Genomic DNA, 20,943 nt, shown 5'->3' with positions numbered 1-20,943 from the left:
ACACACTTGTTTGGAAAACTGTAATGTCAAAGAGTCAAAACTTTATAGTAAGTAGTACCTGGCTGTGTAACAAATATGTTGTGTCACACTGGACAAGTCACTTGACCTCTTGGGTCTATGCCCTTGTCCCTGATTTAAGGCTAACACATCTTTTTGCACAGAGTGGCTGGGAGGATGAAATGGGTAATAAATTAATCCAGCAATATTGGGCTTAGACTCCTCTGTAGATGATGGCATAAGCACGGTGAATGCAAAGAGTGAGACGCACAGAAGCTTGCACACAGCATGGCAAGTGTGGCTAACGGAGATGTAGACTCAGCACTACAGAAGCATGGCAGAGGGAAACCTAAATTCTGCAGAGATAGGGCAGGGCTAGAGGCTTAACCAGCATAAAAGGTGACCTCTGAGTTGGGCCCAGAAGGGTGAAGAGGCAAATGGAACGGCATCTCAAAGGCGTGCCATTTTGGCAGTCCAGGGTGTTCTCAAGGATGGCAAGTAGAAAAGGGCAGCTGAGATCATGGGTGAAGCTGCAGTGGAAAAACATGTTTGGAATATTATGATACAAACAAGATGATTGAAAGTCCCTTTAATATTTCGCTGAAGAAGCTATAGGAACGAATGGTCAGTGAGCACGTGAAAAACACTTCAACCTCTTTAGTCATTAGGGAAATGCAAATTAAAACCACAGATAACACTGCACCCCACCAGAATGGATCAAATGGAAAGGGATGACAATATATCAAGTGTTGGCAAGGATGTAAAGTAATTGGAATTCCCAGACACGACTAATGGGAGTGTAAATGGTATGCTTAGAAAACTGGCAGTTTCTTGAAAAGTTAAATATACATCTACCCTAAGACCGGCATTCCTTTCCTAGGTATTTACCCAAGAGAGGTGAAAGCATAAGTCCACTGAAAGCCATGTACAACAATGTTCATAGCTTTATTTATAATCAGCAAAGCCTTCACAATTCAAAGGGGTGGGGAAGTCTCCTTTTTCATGTAGTCTCCAGAAATATTCAGAAAACTCAGGCCTCAAATGACCAACAACTCTGCCCAGTTCACTTTTCAGAAATCCTGTGCCAAATTCTCCATGGTAATAAACTCCAGGCTTTTCCATCAAGAACTCTAACCAGGCAGAGGCATAGCCAGTCCCAGAATCATTACAATTTTCCTTCAAAGTATGGCTTTTGTACTTAATATTTGATAAGCAGTGTGTGTGATATGAAAATTTGCTACAAATTAATCACAAAGCAACATTAAGGTCAGACTTCAGAAGCGTCCACAGCTATCCAGTTTTCATGTCATGTCCTTACCAACTACTCCAGGGCAGGAACAATCATCTCCACCCTCAACCAAAGCAGAGCCAACTAAGACAGCTGCCACCTCTCAGAATTTAAAGACTCTCAAACTTTGAAAGAGTTTGAGTAAAAAACCACTACAGAAGGAAGAACAAGCAGTATCAGCAAGGCAAATAATTAAACAGGTTCAATGTTATCTCAACAATTAAGATCAACGGTAGAAAATAGTCACATCTGAGAAGTATTTATCTCCCCAGGGAGATTCTGATTCTGCGTAGATCTGAAGTACATACAGCCCAGGAGCCTAGCGTCAGTGTGCACGTGTGTGTGTATGTTTAAAGTCTTCATCTGATTCTGATTTTCAGCCGGGTTTGGGAACCACTGGTATGGTATAACTCAGTGTTTCTTAAACATCTACATGCACCAGAATCACCTGGAGTAACACAGATTCAGTAGGTGGAGTGGAACCCAAGAATTTGGATTTCCAACAAGTTCCCTGTAGACATTGATGGTATCAGGGCCATACTTAGAGAATCTAGTGGTATATATAGACTGACTCTAGAAGTGTTCTGTTTTTTTCCTACTTGGAGAATAATGCAGACTCCCAACCACAGAACGAAGGTCACCCCAGGTCTTTGCCATCAAATCTCACACCCCAGCTATGAAAGATCACTTCCTCCTCTGAATGTGTGTGGTTCTGTCCACAGCTAGACCTACAACACAGCTGGACCTACTTGTGCACATCTCATCTCCCTCATTAGACATAAGCTCCCTAACTGCAGGGCCCACCAATGTCTCATGTTAAATAGTCAGCAACTGTGCACTAAATGACCTAACTCACTTGGGTCACCAAATCCACTCATCACGGAGTAAGTGAAACAAAGAACCTTAGCTGAAAGGGTCACAGAAAACTTTTGAGGTAGTTCTGGTATTTTACAGATGAGAAAACAGGGACTCAGCTGAAATGTCGTGTCCAAAACTACACAGCCTGTGGACTTCACCAACCTGCACCGACCTCTGAGGACTGCATCAACCAGGCTTCCCTGCTCTCTGGCTTCTGGTGGGGTTGAGCCAATAGGGGGCCCTGGCAGGAAGCAGGGGCCTAGAGCGGTAGATGCTGGAGCTGGCTCACAGGGGGCTGTATGGGTCTCACCCTGTCACACTTGTGTCTTGAAAGCCCTGGTGTAAGTACCTACAGCACAGAAATTAGCAAACGGTACATGCCAGGGCCCCCCCTCGCAAACAGCCAGGTGTTTAACATTTACCAACACACCACTGGCGGAAGACCATGGCTCCTGTCAGGCAGCCTCTCCTGTAACTACAGCTCTCACTGGCTGGAGAAACCCTGCTTCCCTTGACCTTTCCCTTCGGGGTCAGGGAGAGTTAATGACTTTTCAGTCATTAACTCATCTCTTCTAAGTTGTCCTTCTTCCTGCCCTCACTTCATAAATCATCTCATAAACCACCTCTGTTCAGTGTGCCATCTATCTGTTTTCTGCCTGGCCCCTAACCTGGGGTGCTTCCTGGCAGCATCTAAAATTAGAACACAATGTAATGGCAAACGATTGGAAACAATCTAGAGGACACATTAAATGAATTCTAATGCTTCCACAAACAGACTATCACCACTACCATACAGCCTTTAAAAAAGGGGCAGCTTTATATCCTGATATGTTACAATCTCCAAGTTATGTTTGGCGCAGTAGGGAACATTGGGAACACTGTGGATAATATCTACCTTTTCTATTTTTTCAAAAAAAAAGCAAGAAGAAAATGTATGTAGGTGTTTAGAAATGCATGGAGCTGTCTCTGCAAGCATATGCCAGACACTTAACAAGAGTTCCCTACGGGGAAACAGAATTGGGCATGGAGGACAAGGGAACAAGCAAGAGAAATGTGCTTTTCTCTCTCTACTTATTGCACCCTTTGAATGTTGTCCCATGTGCAAGTATTATTAAATACATTAGAGAAGAAGACGATGACCACTCCCAATCTATTATTCTTCCCCTCAGGCCAACGTGACTGCCCCATCACAAAACAGTCCTCAAGACAGCTGGGCTGCCAGCATGCTGGGGTCTTTGTAGGGCAGATCTCCACCATGTCATGCAAAGATGCAATAGTAGGTTTGAAATCCTAAGTTCACCTTCTAAAAGTCCGCTTAGCATTCAATGGTTCATCTAATTTTTAATTACATGGTAGTCACTGCTTTATTCTAATTAAATTGCAGCTGTCTTCTGATCAGGAATTATGCTCTTCCACAGCACTCTGGCTCATTCCACAGTCAATAATGTTAAATGGAGTGAAAATGTAGGTCAGTGGAGCTAACTTGGAAGTCTCCAGGACAACTCTTCTTCCAAATCCATTGGAAAACATGAAGCAACAGGCAGAAATGCCAAGGATTTGACTGTTAAATACCAGACAAGTAAGCTGCTCCCCCAAAAAGTCTTTAGCATACTAAGCAAGTCATTTACTGGAAGAAATTTAAACCTTTTATAAAGCATGTTTCTCTTTTGCATTCCTTCTTCAAGAAATCCCAAAGCTCAACTCTAAATGAAACGCTGCAGCCATCTAGGAACAAATTGTTTTCCCTGAGTATGGAACTGGCCAGATTATAAAGGGTAGTAATCCAGTTCCCAGTTCCCAACCTCCAGTTCCCAACCTAAATTCAGATATGCCAGAGACATGAAATGTCAAAGAGAGACCAACAAGACTACAGTGCTTCAACTGTCTCATGCATCCCTTGAGGCTTGGTTCTCACAAACTCTAAAAGCACAGTTTAAAATCCCTCAGAATTGGTGGCAACAGTCCCAAATTCACAGCAATGCCAAAAATGGATAACAAAATATTTAAAGATAAAACTTCATCAGATAACCCAGAAGACATTTCACCATTGAGTCGTATTTTGTTCTCCCAGTATTGTTAGATGAAAACGTAGCAGTTGTATCTTAATTGTTGAATGAGAGTGAGCTGGGAAACAGCACGTACCCTGCCACCCCTCAAGGTTAGGCTGCGGCGATGCAGACCCCCAGGAAGCAAGTGCAGCTGGGATGGGCACGGTTGATGTCTCGCCACTTCCATCGGCAGCCACCATTCCATGTGCCCTTGAAGGATCTGGGTACAAGAAAACTGAGAGCAGTACAGATTCATAAGACAATTCAAGTTGAGTCTTGTGGTCGAAGATTGTTCTTTCACCTGTTCACGTGGAATAATTGTTTTTTTTCTTTCACCTTCATGCTTGTGACCTAATGGAAACAGACTGTAAATGATGGCATGGCATTCTGTGAATCAGAGCTGCCCATCACTTTCTTGTTAAGCTCCCTTGCTCTACTGTTTCTGACCCTTTGGCATGTTCCCTCTCCCACTGAGTGCACTTCAGCATGGTTGGTGATTATTTTCTTATTACCCATTGTTAAAGACACTTATGGAGAAGACTGTGGCCTCTGACGGAAATGTGTTAGTGAATCCAAGGTGGGTACTGGCTGTGTAGTCATTGTCTGGGTGAGTTTCGAAATGAGGCAGGGTCATGTCCACCCTCAGCACAAGCAGTCTGTTCTCTGCCGGGATGTTGCCTCCTGTATCTACTCTCTGCCTCACCAATAACCCAACATCCTATTCTTGACCAAGGCACCTCGGTGAGAATGGCAGCTCCTGTCCCTGCAGTCCCGAGTGCTACTCTGCTGTTCATATTTATGTTCTCAGACGTCTAGAGTTTTTTATGGCGGCCCTGCATTTGTTTGCCTCCACTACTCAGATTTGCTTCTGAAGTGTCTTCCTGCCGTCCAGCTCCACACACAGTGAAGTCAGGGGACAAGAGTGGGAGCTCCACAGTCGTGCACTGTTTTGTTCCTGGACCTTCCCACCCAAGAGTCTTTGGTTCGAAGCTGTGTTTAATGCAAGTTCAAGTCTCAGAGCCACCTAAGAGAAGACTGAACCCAACCACCTAGGAAGAAATCTGTTTTCATCTACATGTTAACTTGTGGGGGATTTGAAGGCATGCAAAGAGGCAGGCTCATTTTGGAGAGGAGATGGTGAAGCAGGAGGGAGCCATTCACCCAGAGGAAGAAAGTGAAATAAGGGGACTGGAAACAGCTGAGGACATCCACAGTTAAGCACATCTCTCTATAAATAGCAGTTGGGCCTGCCCTAGAGAGAGAGGTGAGAGGAGGAAGAGAGGGCAGGAAGCGTTGGCCAAGGACACTTGTGGGCTATAAAAGCCTCTTACATGAAAGACAGGCCAGTTGGGACTTTCATATTATCTGTGAGTAACAAAAAGGTTGACAAAAAGATCATTATTACCCAAAACTCAAGTATCAGCAGTGTGGGCTGAGATAAATAGGGCCATAGCTGTGAATAAGATGTGTGGCAATCTGTACTTGGGAAATGCATTTTTTAAAAACCACTTAGAAATACTGATCTTCATTACTTAAAGATAAGGCTGCTAATGTATACACAAGAATTCCATTTGGTTCATATTACTATCATTATTTATAATTTGCCTGTAATGTCACTCCTCCACTCAAAACCATTAAAAGCTCCCCATTTCACTCAGGAAAAGCCAAAGTCCTTGAGAGAACAAGAAGACAAGCCACCGACAGGGAGGAGATATTTGCAAAACACATCTAGCCAATAACTTGTATTCTGAAAGTATAAAGAACTCTTAAAACTCATTAAGAAAACAACTCAGTTTTAAAAATGGGCGAAAGATGTGAAAAAAACACCAACAAAGATACACAGATGGTAAATAAGCACATGAAAAGATGTCCAACATCATATATTATAAGGGAAATGTAAATTAAAACAAGGAGATGCCACTGCATACCTATTAGAATGGCCAAAATCCACAAAACTGTCAACACCAAATGCTGGCAAGAATGTGGAGCAATGGAACTCGCATTCATTGCTGGTGGGAATGCAAAATGGTGCAGCCACTAGAAGGCAGTTGGGCAGTCTCCTACAAAGCTAAATGTAGGCTTACCATATGATCCAGCAATTGTGCTCCTTGGTATTATATTTACCCACGTGGGGCTGAAAACGTATATCCACACAAAAACCTGCACACATTTGTTTATAGCAACTTTCTTCACAATTGCCAACACTTGGAAGCAAGCAAGATGTACTTCAATAGGTGAATGGAGAAAAAACAGTGGTACATTATACAATGGGATTATTCAGTGATAGAAAGAAATGGGCTATCAATCCATAAAAAAAAATATGGAGGAAACTTAAATGCATATTGCTAAGTGAAAGAAGCCGATCAGAAAGGCTATAGAATATGTAGTTATAACTATATGACATTCTGGAAAAGATAAAACTTTTGGAGCTTCCAGGCAGCTGAATACGTAGAGGTTCCTGGAGGGGGCACACCCAGGGAGGGCATGGAAGCTGTGTGACACTTCCCCCGTAGCTCGCACTACATGTGTCTTCAGCTGTAGCCTTTGCAATATCCTTATAATAAACCAATAAATGTAATTTAAAAAAAAAAAACATGGGGACAGTAAAAAGATCAACAGTTGCCAGGGGTTGAGGTGAGGGAGGGATGACTAGGCGGAGTAAAGAGGACTTCAGGGCAGTGAAACTACTCTGCATGATATTATACAGTGGCTACAGGTCATTATACACTTGTCAAAACCCACAGAACATACAACACACAGTGATCCCTAATGGAAACTGTGAACTTTATTTAGTTAATAATAAAGTATCAGTATCAGCTTATCAATTGTAACAGGTGCATTATACTAATGTAGGGTGTTAATAATGGGGGAAAGTGGGTGGGCTGAAAGAAGGGAGTGTATAGGAACTCAGTACTTTTTGCTCAGTTCTTCTGGAAACCTAAAACTGCTCTAAAAAATAAGGTCTAGGCTGGGTGTGGTAGTTCATGCCTAGACCTTATATGTAATCCCAACATTTTGGGAGGCCAAAGCAGGAGAATCACTTGAAACCAGGAGTTCAAGATCAGCCAGGGCAACATAGCAAGACCCTGTCTCTACAAAAACATTAAAAATTAGCTGGGCATGGTGACGTATGCTGTAGTCCTAGCTACTGTGGAGCCCAGGAGTTCAAGGCTACAGTGAGCTGTGATCTGCCACTGCACTCCCTCCTGGGCAACAGAACAAGACCCTGCCTCTAAAAAAGCAAACAAACGAACAAACAAAAAAAAGGTTAATAATAAACGGCCAAGTCCTTCTAATGGCCAAGCAGGTACTACACAACCGCTCCCTTGTTCCCTCCTTGACCTCATCAGCCAGCTACCACCCTCCCCACTCTCACTGGCCTCTGCTGTTCTGGAACTCGCCAGGCAGGCTTCTACCCCAGGACCTCGCACTAGCTATTCCCTCTGCCTGCAACACCATCCTCCCAGATCTTCACATCACTCCTTTCTTCATTCCCATTCATCAAGTCTCTGTTCACGTCACTTCTCAGTAACACCTCCCCGATGACCTGATATAAATCTGCACCACCGCCCTAGGTGCTGGCACTTCCCACCCACCACCTGCTGTTTTCCTCCATAACACATATCACTGGTAAATGAAATGTCTCATTGATTTCTGTGTGGTGTTTACAGAATCTCTCCCTGCACTATACAATACACGCTCCAGCTGCAGTGTATTTGGTCCGTTTGGATGACGGTTGTATCTTAACAGATGGCATATACAGACAGGCACTTGGTTTATTATTTGTGAATTAATGAACAAAGGACCTGTACCTGTGACACTCTAATAAATCACTTGATTATGGCTATCAAAAGTGAAGTTCAGTGATACTGACATGGCAAAAAGTAATATACCAAAAAGTAATATAATTGGTCTAATGTGAGAATTGGATGTTTAAGACAGGAACAATCCTGAAAAAGACTTGGAAATATGATCAGTGTAGACAAAATGGTAGACATAAATCAAAGACTGTCTTAGTTTTATCTTAAAAGTTTCACCCCTCCCTATTGAGACTGATAGCTGCATCCTGTTGCCACTGGCTCGGCCTGTGGCCAGCTGCCCATGGGCTTCCCAGCGCTCTCCAGGACTGCCCACTTGCAGGCCCATGGCTCAGTTTCCTCTGTGCATGGGCATCAGTTCAGCCAGTGCTGTCCAGAGTAAGCTCTGGTCACAGCTCCTGCCTCCCTATCGCTAAGGAAAATCGCAGGCCCCAAATTGGGTTTCCCCTAAGCAGCTGGCCTGCTCCTGCAGCCCACATCAGGCCCCTGTCTGCCGCCAGTGCCCCACACAGGCACCCACCAGTGCTCCACGCAGGCACCCGCCAGTGCTCCACGCAGGCACCCGCCAGTGCTCCACGCAGGCACCCGCAAGAGCCACAGGTTTCACAGGGTGGCCTTCATTCTTCTACCAAGGGGGACAAAACACACTCTGAAGGCCTCCTGTGATTCTGACAGTTCAGAGGTGAGAGAGACAGAGATGTAGACACAGAGAGGGAGAGACGGAGAGGTAGAGGATGTCACAGATACAGAGAGACAAAAAGGGGAGAAACAGAGTCACAGAGAGGCACAGAGGGAGAGACAAGGAGACAGCAAGGGAAGGGAAGAATCCTGCTGTTGTTCCCACGCTGTCTGCTGTCCTGCAGTGTGTACCGCCCTGGGCAGCCCTTGCTTTCTGAGGTCTGTTTTCTCTCTGTTGTCCACGCTGAGCCCCTCCCTTGACAAGTCCTCCATCAAGTTCACTAATCAATCTTCTGCCATCTCTACTGTACCTTTGAGCCCATCCAGTGAGTTTTATTTCCATTATTCTATTCAGTTCTATACTTTTAATTTCCTTTTCATAAGTTTTATTTCTTTGCCGAGATGTTCCATTGTTTCATTTGTTTCCAGAGAACCTGTCATTGCTTTTTGAGCCCTTTTCATGATGGGTGCTTGGAAATCCTTGTCGGTTGATTCCAGCGCCATTCATGAAAGCAGCCACGGTCACCAAAGGCTTCAGCAAAGTCATCAGGGAATGAACCGTCTAGAAAAGGAGCTTCTGTGCCAGCTGGAGCCGGTTCTCCAGACCCAGCTCTTTCTCTGCATGATGCAGTGTTTTCTCCTATGGCCAGACTTGGGGGTGGGGTGTTGTCAAAATTGTCATCATTTTCTCCATATTCAGTTTTTACAAATGGACCCTCAATTGGCCACTGAACTGCAAAGCGTACGCTGGACTGAAATTGAGCAATGTGTCTTTGGTTTTGCCGAAAGGATAGTGCGAGCAGTGCAGGATGCTTCAGACCTTCAGAGAACAAGGGCATCCCCAATTTAAGGACGGCAAAACCCACCAACCCTTTGAGTTAGAAAGAGGCTACGGCTCAGCTGAACTCCACAACATGAACTGCTTCCTTGATAAGCAGCCGTTTGCCCATTTGTGTTTTTTGGTTTTTGTTTTTGAGATGGAGTCTCGCTCTGTCATCCCAGCTGGAGGGCAGTGGTGCGATCTCGGCTCACTGCAACCTCCACCTCCTGGGTTCAAGTGATCCTCCCACCTCAGCCTCCCAAGTAGCTGGGATTACAGGCATGAGCCACCACACCCGGCGAATTTTTTTTTTTTTTTTTTTGAGACAGAGTTTTGCTCTTGTTGCCAAGGCTGGAGTACAATAGTGAGATCTCGGCTCACTGCAACCTCTGCCTCCTGGGTTCAAGTGATTCTCCTGCCTCAGCCTCCCAAGTAGCTGGGATTATAGGCATGTGCTACCACGCCAGGCTAATTTTGTATTTTTAGTAGAGATGGGGTTTCTCCATGTTGGTCAGGCTGGTCTCGAACTCCCGACCTCAAGTGATCCGCCTGCCTCAGCCTTTCAAAGTGCTGGGATTACAGGTGTGAGCCATCGTGCCTGGCCCCAGCTGTGTTTTTGAACTGGCAACCCAGACTCCTCCCTGAGGCTGCCCTTAGTTCCCATAACCAGGCAACATGGTTGATTTACTCTTCTTTAAAAGCCTCGGCATTAAAAAGCATCTTTACCTAAAACAGTATGACTTCATCTTCTGGTCATTTTTTGTGACTCAATATCTTATTTAGCTATAGTTCTTCCCAACCCTAACTTGAATATTTCACTGATGTCTCCATACATGCCTCAATTTAAGTAACATATTTCATCAAATCTTGTACAAACCTCCTGAGCTTGGCCTCTTAATGGAGATTGTTTCTCTTCTGTTGTATGAAAAAAAAACATACATTCTTATTTTAAAAAATTATGCACAGAAACAAATGGGATTCCAATTTTTCAGATAAATTCCGAGTCCCCTTCCAACCCAAGCAGGATGTCTTTTCTGTCTCTCTGCCTCCATGCTTAAATACTCCAAAAGCCCATGAGGAAGCAGCACTCGGGGTCTGCTCTGTCTTGAACTAAGAAGGTACTAGTTAGGAAACTTGTTAAGCATGAGGATGGGGAGGGCACACCAAGGTGAGCGAGCAGCCTGTGCCACGCAGGGAAAAAATGCCCAGGTGAGCACACCGTGGCCTCCTGTCTGCTTCAAGGGTCATGCACACCATCTGGGTGGTCCAGGTCATGGTGCTGCTGGGCTAATGAGCTCAGTGGGCTAGGTCAGTGATTCTCAATCATGGCCCCAGGACCAGCAGCACCAGCACTGCCTGAGAACTTGTTAGAAAAGCAGATTCTCCTCATAAAATGAGTTAGGAAGGATTCCCTCTTTTTCTATTGATTGGAATAGTTTCAGAAGGAATGGTACCAGCTCCTCTTGTACCTCTGGTAGAATTTGGCTGTGAATCCATCTGGTCCTGGACTTTTTTTGGTTGGTAAGCTATTAATTATTGCCCCAATTTCAGAGCCTGTTATTGGTCTATTAAGAGATTCAATTTCTTACTGGTTTAGTCTTTGGAGGGTGTATGTGTCCAGGAATTTATCCATTTCTTCTAGATTTTCTAGTTTATTTGCGTAGAGGTATTTATAATATTCTCTGATGGTAGTTTGTATTTCTGTGGGATCAGTGGTGATACCCCCTTTATCATTTTTTATTGCGTCCATTTGATTCTTCTCTCTTTTCTTCTTTATTAGTCTTGCTAGCAGTCTATCAATTTTGCAGATCTTTTTAAAAAACCAGCTCCTGAATTCATTGATTTTTTGAAGGGCTTTTTGTGTCTCTATCTCCTTCAGTTCTGCTCTGATCTTAGTTATTTCTTGCCTTCTGCTAGCTTTTGAATGTGTTTGCTCTTGCCTCTCTAGTTCTTTTAATTGTGATGTTAGGGTGTCAATTTAGATCTTTCCTGCTTTCTCTTGTGGGCATTTAGTGCTATAAATTTCCCTCTACACACTCCTTTAAATGTGTCCCAGAGATTCTGGTACTTTGTGTCTTTGTTCTCGTTGGTTTCAAAGAACATCTTTATTTCTGCCTTCATTTTGTTATGTACCCAGTAGTCATTCAGGAGCAGGTTGTTCAGTTTCCATGTAGTTGAGCGGTTTTGAGTTAGTTTCTTAATCCTGAGTTCTAATTTGATTGCACCGTGGTCTGAGAGACAGTTTGTTATAATTTCTGTTCTTTTACATTTGCTGAGGAGTGCTTTACTTCCAACTATGTGGTCAGTTTTGGAATAGGTGTGGTGTGGTGCTAACAAGAATGTATATTCTGTTGATCTGTGGTGGAGAGTTCTGTAGAATTTTAGACTAATATCCCTGATGAACATTGATGCAAAAATCCTCAATAAAATACTGGCAAACCAAATCCAGCAGTACATCAAAAAGCTTATCCACCATGATCAAGTGGGTTTCATCCCTGGGATGCAAGGCTGGTTCAACATACACAAATCAATAAACGTAATCCAGCATATAAACAGAACCAAAGACAAAAACCACATGATTATTTCAATAGATGCAGAAAAGGCCTTCGACAAAATTCAACAACTCTTCATGCTAAAAACTCTCAATAAATTAGGTATTGATGGGACATATCTCAAAATAATAAGAGCTATTTATGACAAACCCACAGCCAACATCATACTGAATGGGCAAAAACTGGAAGCATTCCCTTCGAAAACTGGCACAAGACAGGGATGACTTCTCTCACCACTCCTATTCAACATAGTGTTGGAAGTTCTGGCCAGGGCAATCAGGCAGGAGAAAGAAATAAAGGGTATTCAATTAGGAAAAGAGGAAGTCAAATTGTCCCTGTTTGCAGATGACATGATTGTATATTTAGAAAACCCCATCGTCTCAGCCCAAAATCTCCTTAAGCTGATAAGCAACTTCAGCAAAATCTCAGGATACAAAATCGATGTGCAAAAATCACAAGCATTCTTATTCACCAATAACAGACAAACAGAGAGCCAAATCATGAGTGAACTCCCATTCACAGTTGCTTCGAAGAGAATAAAATACCTTCCAACTTACAAGGGATGTGAAGGACCTCTTCAAGGAGAACTACAAACCACTGCTCAAGGAAATAAAAGAGGACACAAACAAATGGAAGAACATTCCATGCTCATGGATAGGAAGAATCAATATCGTGAAAATGGCCATACTGCCCAAGGTAATTTATAGATTCAATGCCATCCCCATCAAGCCACCAATGACTTTCTTCACAGAATTGGAAAAAACTACTTTAAAGTTCATATGGAACCAAAAAAGAGCCCACATTGCCAAGTCAATCCTAAGCCAAGACAACAAAGCTGGAGGCATCATGTTACCTGACTTCAAACTATACTACAAGGCTACAGTAACCAAAACAACATGGTACTGGTACCAAAACAGAGATACAGACCAATGGAACAGAACAGAGCCCTCAGAAATAATACCACACATCTACAACTATCTGATCTTTGACAAACCTGAAAAAAACAAGAAATGGGGAAAGGATTCCCTATTTAACAAATGGTGCTGGGAAAACTGGCTAGCCATATGTGGAAAGCTGAAACTGGATCCCTTCCTTACACCTTATACAAAAATTAATTCAAGATGGATTAAACACTTAAATGTTAGACCTAAAACCATAAAAACCCTAGAAGAAAACCTAGGCAATACCGTTCAGGACATAGGCATGGGCAAGGACTTCATGTCTAAAACACCAAAAGCAATGGCCACAAAAGCCAAAATTGACAAATGGGATCTAATTAAACTAAAGAGCTTCTGCACAGCAAAAGAAACTACCATCAGAGTGAAGAGGCAACCTACAGAATGGAAGAAAATTTTTGCAATCTACTCATCTGACAAAGGGCTAATATCCAGAATCTACAATGAACTCAAACAAATTCACAAGAAAAAAACAACCCCATCAAAAAGTGGGCAAAGGATATGAACAGACACTTCTCAAAAGAAGACATTTATGTAGCCAACAGACACATGAAAAAATGCTTATCATCATTGGCCATCAGAGAAATGCAAATCAAAACCACAATGAGATATCATCTCACACCAATTAGAATGGCGATCATTAAAAAGTCAGGAAACAACAGGTGCTGGAGAGGATGTGGAGAAATAGGAACACTTTTACACTGTTGGTGGGACTGTAAACTAGTTCAACCATTGTGGAAGACAGTGTGGCAATTCCTCAGGGATCTAGAACTAGAAATACCATTTGACCCAGCAATCCCATTACTGGGTATATACCCAAAGGAATATAAATCATGCTGCTATAAAGACACATGCACATGTAGGCTTATTGCAGCACTACTCACAATAGCAAAGACTTGGAACCAACCCAAATGTCCAACAATGATAGACTGGATTAAGAAAATGTGGCACATATACACCATGGAATACTACGTAGCCATAAAAAATGATGAGTTCATGTCCTTTGTAGGGACATGGATGAAGCTGGAAACCATCATTCTCAGCAAACTATCGCAAGGACAAAAAACCAAACACCGCGTGTTCTCACTCATAGGTGGGAAGTGAACAATGAGAACACTTGGACACAGGAAGGGGAACATCACACACCGGGGCCTGTTGTGGGGTGGGGGGAGGGGGGAGGGATAGCATTAGGAGATATACCTAATGTAAATGATGAGTTAATGGGTGCAGCACACCAACATGGCACATGTATACATATGTAACAAACCTGCACATTGTGCACATGTACCCTAGAACTTAAAGTATAATAAATTTATATATATATAAAAAAGAAAAGCAGATTCTCTGCCCCATCCCAGTCCTATGAAATCAGGAACTCTGGGGGTGGTATCCAGCACTCAATTTCCACAGGTCCTTGGGCAGTCTCACATACACCCAAATTTACAAACCATATAACCACCTAGACAAAAGAAAAAAAAGATGGAAGAACCATCTTACTTGAAAACAACTTGGAAAAACATGTACTGCCAATTCTGATGTCAGTGACATCGCTAACATTTCTATATGTGATGGACAAAAGTTCGTGTTGAGCAGCTCTGCCATCTCTAACTATAAACAGAGGAAAACCAAACCAACCCAGATATTTTCTGCCCATAAGCTGAAACGTATGTATATATGTGCATGCACATACATGCGTGTATCAACATGTGTATTGATATGCACGTGTTCATGTATGTTTACGTGTGCATGTGTATGTCTGCATATGTGCATATCCATGTGTATAGGCATATGTGTTTATAGATACGTGCATATAGAGGTGTGTATATACTGTATGCATATATACACATATATACACGTGCACATATATACACGTGCACATGTGTACATATGCACGTGTATAAATGTAGATAGCATGTATGTATATATGTGTATATATGTATGTGTATATACATGTGTATATGTGTGCATACAGATGTGTATACATATGTGTATATGCATGTGTATATGTGTGCATGTGTATATATAAATATGTGTGCATACACGTGTATATATACATGTGTATACAGATGCATGTGTGTATATGCATAGATGTGTGTGTACTTATGTGTGTACATGTATGTGTGTGTGTATATCATTCTCCCTTCCCTCAATATCCCCACCCCTACTCCCAATAACACTCTCTACCCACCTTCCTCTAAAAAAAAAAAGGATTAAAAAGAAAAAAGTAAGTGGTGAGTTTACTTCTCCCACACATGGAGACAGAACTGAATTGTTCATGTTTTAATGCTTTGAATTAGAAAAATAATTCCCCAAAACATTACTTACATTTACTGCAGTTATTTAGGAACTATATTCCCAATAAGCACCACTGGATTTGCTTCATCTCCATCCATTTAGCGTGATATGTAACACACTGTGAGCATTTTCTAAAGGGAAAGAAAAAGTAAATCCCAGGAGAGACACAAGTGTATTCATAAAATTCTCACACAAATAGTCCTCAATTTGCACCTGAACTTTCTAAAACTTATACATTGACTTCCCTAAAATGCCTTAATGATATCAAATCTAGACTTTCAAATGTCACCTGCAAAACAGAGACTCAGGAGAGAGCAGCTAGTTTTGGCAGTGTCCCCATCCTGACCTCAGAAGCCATTCACTATCAAAATGAATCAAAGGGGAAATATTAAACACCCGACATCAATACATTTATAAGCTGGAGATGAAAGTCTTAGACATTTTGAGAGTAACAAACAATTGTTCAGGCTCAATGCAACACTTATTGGCCTTAAACCACCAGATGCATCCATCAGGAAGGAAAAGAACACACTTTAAAACGTGGGAAAGGAAAGAAAAAATATCAGACATTCTCCCCTAAAGCTGTTGAAAGGGATACAGTTTGCTAGAGCTTCCTTTATCAAGAAAAACACGCTGACCCTCACTGAAGATCACTTCCTCTTAACCAAACATTCAAGACAGTTAATAAGTGCCCTAATCTCCCGCTCAGTTCCCTGCCAATCGCTACAGGTGCATGCACCCCTCCATGGGTGGGTTTCCACAGGGCCCACCATCCACCCCCCTCACTGAGTCCACCCCTCTCTCATACTCCACAACTCTATTCCAACATTTCCACTCCCCTCGGTGACTGCCAGGCTCCCTCCCAGCCCCGTCTTCAGTCCTGGGCACGCCCGCATTGCTCCAGTATGTGGGCTCTGGGTGTGTGCTAGCCAGTTGTCCTAGAACAACTAGGAATAGCACCCTCCTTCCCATCCAGCACAGGCCAAAGCCGGCAGACAATCTTCTGAATTGCACTCACCTGACCTCTCAGAACCACACCAGCACTCTCGTCCCCTGACCTCAGGTCACTGCCTGTCTCCTAATGGCCTCTGACCACCCTGCCTTAGTCTCTCTCTTCAGGCTCATCAGCACCGCCTGGTTATTCATCTCCACCCTTCCCAAGGCTGGCCCTTGGCCTTCTCACGTTCACACTTTAACTGCCCTGTAAGAAACCTCACAAGTCCTTCAGCTTCAGTTCATATCTCTGAACTACGAGTCCCACGTGTATGCTTCAGTCCAGGGGGCCTCTAAGCTCCAACAGTTCCATGCGGATGCCTCCAATGACACACCCAACCCTGAATCCATTCCTGATCTCCTTGCCCCAAACCTAGGTAAGCCTCGCCCAGGGCTCCGGCACAGGCGACCGCCCCATCTATCCTGTTGTGCAACCAGAAACCCAGGAGTCACCCTAAGCACTGTCCCCCTGTCTGCCCGCCGCCGCACCCTCCTGGGCTCCCTCAGTGCCATCCCCATCTCCTTGTCAGCACTGCCTCCACTCCAGCCCAGGCTCCCACAGCTCTCCATGGGCAACCGTGGGAGTTTCATGACCATCTTCACATCCTTCATCCTGGGCTCATTTCATCTGTTCTCCACGCTATGGCTAGAGTATTGTTTTCAAAACACAAAACTGATCATATCATTCTCCCCTTAAAAATTTGAAAAGTATCAAAACCTTTACAAACTAAGGGCCCACCAGCCCCGTGCTGCCTGGCTCTGCCTGTCTCTCCGCGTCCCCTTGGTTCCAGCACTACCCGTCTAGGCCTTTCCTCGCCACTCCCAACAAAGCAGTCCTCCTCTTGCCCCAGGCCTCGAAGGGCCCCTCTGTCTAGGGGTGCATGCCCCTCCTCTTACGACAGCTATACATCAGTCAGAGGGCAACTCAAATGCCACTTCTTGAGGACAGACTTCCCCAAACCGCCACTGGGCCCCCATCTGCCAAGGGGCATAGTTTCTTCTGCTGCGTGTTTGGAAATCTGTCTCTTGCCTTCAGAGCACATAGCTCGTGTGATACAATCAGTTCGTGTAATTCTTTTCATGTTATTCTCCCCCACTAAATAGTATGCGAGTCTATTTCTGCGAAATCTCCAGTTCCTAGCACTATCCTTGGAACACAGTAAAGACTTGATGAGAAAATAAACAAATAAATCAATAAATGAGCTGTCAATAAATCCCTTCCCCTAATAAAACATAAGTACACAATTTACCATTGCACATTAAAATTCTATACATTTTCTAAATTCACGATTAGGTTCAAAAGTAGGGGACAGCAAATAAAGAGTTAAAGCTCCATTACACTCAACAAAAACGTAATTATGCTCAGGGTAAAGACTGTCATATGCCGTATTGAGGTATCACTGACATACAATAAACTGCTCATATCTGAACTGTGCACTTTGATAAGTTTTGACATAGTGCAACCTGATGGAACTGTCACAAGAGGCAAGGTAATGACTCTGCCCCTCACGCAGAGGTCTCCTTGAGCTACTCCACAATCACTTTCTCCTACCCCAGCTATTGTCCCCAAGCGAGCACTGATTTACTTTCTGTCACTAGAAATCTTCTATAAATGGAATCATACATTAAGTACTTTCTTGTCTGGCTTCTTTTATTCAGCATAATTTTGAGAATCATCCATGTCATGGAATATTCCTTTTTATTGCTGAGCCGTGTTCCATTACAGGAATATACCACAATCTGTTTATCTGTTCACCAACTGAAAAACATCTGCATTATTTCCAGTTTGTGGCTATTAAAAATACAGCTGCTATGAACACTTGCGTGCAAGGCGTGGTATGGCCGTATCATTTCCATTTTCTTGGGAAGACATCTCAAAGTAGAATAGCTGAAACATTTGGTAGATGTATGTTTACTCTTTTAAGAAACGGATGAACTGTTTTCTGAAGCAGTTGTACAATTTTACCTTCCCACTGTCAGTGCATGAGAGTGCTGGTTCCCTCACATAGATACTAACACTTGGGAGGATCACTCTATTAGATTTCAGCTGTGATGATAGGTGTGTAGTGGTATCTATCTCCTTGCAGGTTTCATTTCCACTTCCCTAATGACTGATAATGTTGAGCTGCTTTTTGAGTGCTTATTTGCCATCTGTACATATTTTGTGGTGAAATGTCTATTCAAACCATTTGCCCATTTTTAAAATCAGGCTCTTTATTACTAAGTTTTGAGAGTTCTTTATTCTAGCTACAAATCCTTAAACAGACATGTGATTTGCAAATATTTTCTTCCAATATATAGACTGTCTTTTCATTCTCTTAACAGTGTCTTTCAAATAATAGAAGTTCTTTTTGTTTTGATTAAGTCCAATTTGTCCACTCTTTCTTGTATGGAATTCTTTCTTCTATGGATCATGTTTTTGGTGTCATATATAAAAAATATTTGCTTAGTCCAAAGTCACAAATGTTTTCTCTTATATTTTCTTCTAGGAGTTTTTTAGTTTTAGGCTTTACATTTAGATCTATAATTCATTTTTAGTTAATTTTTGTATACTAAGAGGTATAGATCAAAGTTCATCTTTAAAAATATGGGTATCTACTTGTTCCAGTATCATTTATTGAAAAGAGTGTCCCTCCAGATGGGTTCACAGCCGAATTCTACCAGAGGTACAAGGAGGAACTGGTACCATTCCTTCTGAAACTATTCCAATCAATACAAAAAGAGGGAATCCTCCCTAACTCATTTTATGAGGCCAGCATCATCCTGATACCAAAGCCTGGCAGAGACACAACAAAAAAAGAGAATTTTAGACCAATATCCTTGATGAACATTGATGCAAAACTCCTCAATAAAATACTGGCAAACCGAATCCAGTGGCACATCAAAAAGCTTATCCACCATGATCAAGTGGGCTTCATCCCTGGGATGCAAGGCTGGTTCAATATGCGCAAATCAATAAATGTAATCCAGCATATAAACAGAACCAAAGACAAAAACCACATGATTATCTCAATAGATGCAGAAAAGGCCTTTGACAAAATTCAACAACCCTTCATGCTAAAAACTCTCAATAAATTAGGTATTGATGGGACATATCTCAAAATAATAAGAGCTATCTATGACACACCCACAGCCAATATCATACTGAATGGGCAAAAACTGGAAGCATTCCCTTCGAAAACTGGCACAAGACAGGGATGCCCTCTCTCACCACTTCTATTCAACGTAGTGTTGGAAGTTCTGGCCAGGGCAATTAGGCAGGAGAAGGAAATAAAGGGTATTCAATTAGGAAAAGAGGAAGTCAAATTGTCCCTGTTTGCAGATGACATGATTGTATATCTAGAAAACCCCATTGTCTCAGCCCAAAATCTCCTTAAGCTGATAAGCAACTTCAGCAAAGTCTCAGGATACAAAATCAATGTACAAAAATCACAAGCATTCTTATACATCAATAACAGACAAACAGAGAGCCAAATCATGAGTGAACTCCCATTCACAATTGCTTCAAAGAGAATAAAATACCTAGGAATCCAACTTACAAGGGATGTGAAGGACCTCTTCAAGGAGAACTACAAACCACTGCTCAAGGAAATAAAAGAGGATACAAACAAATGGAAGAACATTCCATGCTCATGGGTACGAAGAATCAATATCGTGAAAATGGCCATCCTTCCCAAGGTAATTTACAGATTCAATGCCATCCCCATCAAGCTACCAATGACTTTCTTCACAGAATTGGAAAAAACTACTTTAAAGTTCATATGGAACCAAAAAAGACCCCGCATCACCAAGTCAATCCTAAGCCAAAAGAACAAAGCTGGAGGCATCACACTACCTGACTTCAAACTATACTACAAGGCTACAGTAACCAAAACAGCTTGGTACTGGTACCAAAACTGAGATATAGATCAATGGAACAGAACAGAGCCGTCAGAAATAATGCCACATAGCTACAACTATCTGATCTTTGACAAACCTGAAAAAAACAAGAAATGGGGAAAGGATTCCCTATTTAATAAATGGTGCTGGGAAAACTGGCTAGCCATATGTAGAAAGCTGAAACTGGATCCCTTCCTTACACCTTATACAAAAATCAATTCAAGATGGATTAAAGACTTAAATGTTAGACCTAAAACCATAAAAACCCTAGAAGAAAACCTAGGCATTACCATTCAGGACATAGGCATGGGCAAGGACTTCATGTCTAAAACACCAAAAGCAATGGCCACAAAAGCCAAAATTGACAAATGGGATCTAATTAAACTAAAGAGCTTCTGCACAGCAAAAGAAACTACCATCAGAGTGAACAGGCAACCTACAAAATGGGAGAAAATTTTCGCAACCTACTCATCTGACAAAGGGCTAATATCCAGAATCTACAATGAACTCAAACAAATTTACAAGAAAAAAACAAACAACCCCATCAAAAAGTGGGCGAAGGATATGAACAGACGCTTCTCAAAAGAAGACATTTATGCAGCCAAAAAACACATGAAAAAATGCTCACCATCACTGGCCATCAGAGAAATGCAAATCAAAACCACAATGAGATACCATCTCACACCAGTTAGAATGGCAATCATTAAAAAGTCAGGAAACAACAGGTGCTGGAGAGGATGTGGAGAAATAGGAACACTTTT

The 20,943-nt window shown here is 42.5% G+C and overlaps 1 protein-coding gene across 11 annotated transcripts in view; it reads right to left on the bottom strand.

The window, feature by feature from the left end:
* ARHGEF7 (Rho guanine nucleotide exchange factor 7) overlaps positions 1 to 20,943 on the bottom strand; it is a 191,828-nt gene that overhangs the window by 155,896 nt on the left and 14,989 nt on the right. The window contains exon 1 of one of the 11 annotated variants that reach the window (XM_063651162.1): positions 15,341 to 15,359. The exons of the other annotated variants lie outside the window; for them this stretch is intronic. The gene's annotated coding sequence lies outside the window, so the exon portion shown is untranslated. Of the gene's footprint in view, positions 1 to 15,340; positions 15,360 to 20,943 lie in introns of those variants that run through there. 11 annotated transcript variants of the gene reach the window in all.

This window comes from Pongo pygmaeus, chromosome 14 (assembly GCF_028885625.2).
Source record: "Pongo pygmaeus isolate AG05252 chromosome 14, NHGRI_mPonPyg2-v2.0_pri, whole genome shotgun sequence".
Taxonomy (NCBI): domain Eukaryota; kingdom Metazoa; phylum Chordata; class Mammalia; order Primates; family Hominidae; genus Pongo; species Pongo pygmaeus.
Note: the sequence above shows the minus strand (reverse complement) of the source record. Positions and strands in the feature narration are given on the sequence as shown.